This window comes from Octodon degus, unplaced genomic scaffold, assembly GCF_000260255.1.
Source record: "Octodon degus isolate 3935 unplaced genomic scaffold, OctDeg1.0 scaffold00236, whole genome shotgun sequence".
Lineage (NCBI taxonomy): Eukaryota > Metazoa > Chordata > Mammalia > Rodentia > Octodontidae > Octodon > Octodon degus.
This window is the reverse complement of record NW_004524812.1, coordinates 2,540,749-2,545,311: the sequence shown is the minus strand read 5'-3', so window position 1 is coordinate 2,545,311 and position 4,563 is coordinate 2,540,749.

Sequence of the window (4,563 nt, the reverse complement as noted above, 5' to 3'; positions counted from 1 at the left end):
AGAGAGAGAGAGAGAGAGAGAGAGAATATCCACATAGATATTATAAAAATCAAGGAAATAGTGATTGAACATTTCTGACAACTCTATTGATAAATTTGACAATTTAGATGATTTTATTTTTTTGGCAGAACCAGTTATTGCCAGACAAGCACTTATTCTACTGAGCCATCTCCCCCACCCTCTGACAATTTAGATGAAATGGGCCAATTCTTTTAAAACTACAAACAGCTAAAATTCATCCAAGATGAATTACATAATAATCTGAATAGTCACATTAGTATTAAAGAAACTGAGTTATCCATTTAAAATGTGCCATAATAAAATATCCCGGCCCAAATGGCTTTATTTTTGAATTCTATTTAACATTTTTAAAAAGAAAATATCTGTTCTACTTAAATTTTTTGCAGGAAATAGATGAGCATACCCTGATACCAAAGGAGACTGCTATAAATATCAGTCAATCTTTCAATCAAATTATAGACCCTTATGAATTACAGAGTCAAAATCTTTGATGTACTACCAGCAAATAGAGTTCAGCAAAATATAAAAAGAATAATACACCAACTACAACCAAGTGTAGTTTATGTGGTAATATAAGGATAAGTCTAGGCACCTAGTCCACAGGCCAGACAAATCAGCATCTCTGGGAGCAAAAGCAGGACCTTTCATTTTGCCAAATTTCCCAGGAGTCTCGGGGGGTATTTCGAGACCCAAAGCTCTTCAGGATAAAGAATGTCATCCTTGAGTTTGGGGAGACAGTTCGGTGGTCTAAGCACCTGCCTGGCAAGCACAAGGACCTGGGTTCGATGCCTGGCACAGCATTCTGAGCTGGTACCAAAAACCTGGGTTCACTCTGCTAGTCACTGAACCTGGGCGTGGTGGTGCACACCTGTAATCGCAGCACTGGGGAGGTTAAGACTGGAGGATCACTACGAGTCTGAGCTGCATAACAAGACCCTGTACCAAATGAATGAATAAATAAATAAAAGATTTAAAGAATTTTAAAAAAGAATGCCATCCTTACCTCGGAATAGAAGAAGCTCCATTAGCAGACCCCTGCCTACCTGGGGGCTGGATTCCTTTCTCTTGCTGATCTTCTCCTGAAGCTGGGGAAATACTTCACACATGGAGTTATCACTGCCCACAGTGCACGGATCACTTTACCCCATCCATCTCTTCTAAAGCTCTCTGGGCCCTAGCTCAGCCCAGGCTAGCCCGGCCTTTGCCTTTTTCATGTTTTGCTTTCACAACCTGAAACAAGTATCTCCTCTGGTGCTCCTTCCCCATCCTCCTGGGCTGGGCCAGGTGCCTTCCTTGAGAATCCTGCTGTCTCCTTGGGTTCTTCTCTCCCAGATTTCTCCTCAAATGCTACTGAAATTATGTATTACTTGTGTGCATTGGCCTTCTCATCCACTTAGGCTTGAATCAGCTGGAGGCCCCTGATGCTCTGTGATGGGCTGGTAATCTCATTTTTTTGAGTAATTAGTAGGTAAAGACTCTTTTTGGGAAGGGGCAGTGAGACAGGGTCTTACTATGTAGTCCAGACTGGCCTTGAACTCACTGAGATCCTCCTGCTTCAGCCTCCTGAATGCTGGGATTACAGGTGCATACCACCACACCTAGTTAGATAGACTCTACAATAGTAAGAAGTCTGATTTATAGTCTTTTGAAAACTTATTTTTAAGTAAAACAGTAACCTCAATACCTAACAGGATTTAAGTACATAGAGGTTCTCTTGACCTTTGTTAATGAATAGATAAGGTACAGTAATTACTACATAATTAGCAAGCAAATTGATGCTACTTCTAAACAAGTTAACTGTCCCCCAGTTACTTTCATTTAAATGATTGGTATTCTCTCTCTCATTGAACACAAGGGCTTCATACTCTTCACACTGAATATATCCCCAGCGCTTTATCTAATTTTTTGAGACAGGGTCTTGAGAAATCATTAAGCCCAGAAAGGGCTCAAATTTGCGCTCTCTCTGCCTCAGCCTTCGAGAGTGCTGCCAGGATTACAGGCGTGCACCGCCATGCCTGCCTTAGATGATTAATTTTCTCATCTTGCTGTTTTTCATAGTTGGGGTAAAGGCAAAGTTGAGCTTCATGTAGTAGTGCTTGTCAAGTATGGTGAATTATGGCTCTTTGAATTAAGGAGACTTCATTCTGTTTTTCAGAGGTCCAATCAACAATCCACTTTAATGCTTTTTTTAAAAAAAATTATCTATTTGTCTATCATCTGTTTATTTTTTGAATGGAGGGATCTTGCTATGTTGCTTAGGCTGATGATTCTCCTGCCTAACCCTCCCAAGTATCTGGCAAGAGCTCCATTTTAACTTTGCAGAGAGTATAAAAAGGTGAAATCATGTGGAAAAAAACAGGAGCCAGGGAGTTAGCTCTGCGGTACAATAATGCTTCCCCAGCAAGCCGGAGGCTCTTGATTTAGTCCGCAGCGCGCGCGCGCGCGCGTACACAACACACACACACACACACACACACACACACACACGCAAATCGGAAATCTAAAAACAAAATGTGGTTGAGCGTGCTCTCTCTCTCTCCCGCTCCCTGTCTCTGGCACACCTCTTTTCTATGTCTCTCTGATACACACACATTTCCAGTACCCTCGAGCTAGGAGGAGCAAGTTCAACATGCGGAAGTGTGGCTATCTCAAGAAAAGGGGCTTTGGAAGCATTTTCCGGATGAGGGCTTGTGTTCTGTGATTCACACAGGATCTAAAGAAGCTGGGCTATGCTCTTTGGCTGAATTCTGCCCAGAAGCGGAGCCAATTTAATGATTGGGCATTTTACTGAATTTTATCTGCAGAAACTGCGTTAGTGAGTCCAAGGCTGGAATGAAAAAAAAACAGCAGTCCCAGCTATTCGCCGGGAGAGGGGGCTGGTTCATCGTTTCTGTACTTTGTACATGCTGCGTCAAGACATGCTTCCATATTGTGCTCGGCTGTAGGATCTTAACAGTGAGCTAGACATAATAGGCATAAATAGAAACGGACGCTACACCCAGGCGTTCCGTACCATCTTTCATTTTCTTTCTTTTTCTTTTTTCCCCATCTTTCATTTTCAAGCAGAGACCAGGTAAAGGAGGAGGAGCCCATAAGCCAGCAAGTAGCCTGGTTTTATTCTCTGCTTAAAGAAGACAGACAGAATTGCTTTCATAACATACACCTTTGTTTGTGGCAAAGCATTGGAAAACCCTATAATAAAAATAAAAAAAAAAAAAAAGATGAACTGCAAAAAAAAAAAAAAAAAAAAGAAGACATGATTCCAGTGTGGTCCTCTTTATACCTTGGTTTGTTGCTGCCACACTGTGGCTCGGTCTGATATTGCTGCCTTGTGAGATTATTCGTGTTCCACAAGTGATCCCCATGGCCCAGCTGTGAGCACAGAGCCCCTGCTAGCAACCCCGAGGCCAGAGTGACCAGGCTAGGTCAGCTTCTCAGTGTCAGGGGCTATCTAGCTCTTTATATATGTAATATATAGCTCTATGATTATACCATATATGGATATACATAGATGTGTGTTTGTGTGTATATACCAGACACAGAGTCAATTACAAATAACTTGGTATTTTTCCTTCTTTAAGGCTTAGATTTTTGTTTATTGATCTTCTTTGCATAAAGACTGTAAGTTTGTTATTTAGTTACTTTAATGAATGCTGGTTTCTCCTTTTTTTGATCTTGTTTTTCTGAGACAGGGTCTCACTCTGTAGTCCAGACTGGACTGGAATGCACTATGTAGCCCAGGCTAGCCTTGAACTCACAGAAATCCTCCTGCCTCAGCCTCCCATGTACTCGGATTACATACATGTGTCACCATGCCTGGCTGATTTCCACTTCGAAACATCCACGAATTTAGTGCTGTTTACTTATTCCTCCATACCATTATCCATCCTTTCTCTTATCGTGGTACAGACCTTTCCCCTTCCAACCTGCCCATCTCTCTTTATGTTCACATCAAACAAAAGCTTCTGTCCTACTTGGCACATGCTTGAGATCCACTGTATGAACAGCACGGATGTGGTCTCACCTGACAAGTTTTGCATTTTGGCCACTTAGAAGAGCTAGCCAGTGCATACCTCATGCAGGATGCAAAGAGGCCCTACTCAGAAGGAAAGATAGAAGTTCAAGGGCAGCAAATTGGGAGAAATTAGACCGCTCAGATTCCAGGTCTCTGTGCAGATTGTAGGTGAAGGCTAGGCTGGAGATGCCCAGCTCGGGGGAGGAAGGGGCTTGATTCCAAACACCTGCCCAAATTGGGATTCTGATCATCTTCTAGCTCCATCTTGCTGCCTGTCACCAGGGAAAGGAAGACCAAGTACCACGTGGGAGCCAGTGCTGGCTGACTCCTGAGGAAGGAGGGTTACCCAGAGAAGTGACTTTTGGGTCCTTCAGGAAAGCCTTTCCTGAACCTTCCGAAAGTGGGTCGTAGTAACATACTATAGAAATGATCCCTGAAACTACTTTCTCTTAGCTTATTGAGAAGAAAGGTTTGTACTAATATTGTTTAGACAAAATATGATGTCTGTATCTTGTCCCCTGAATAAC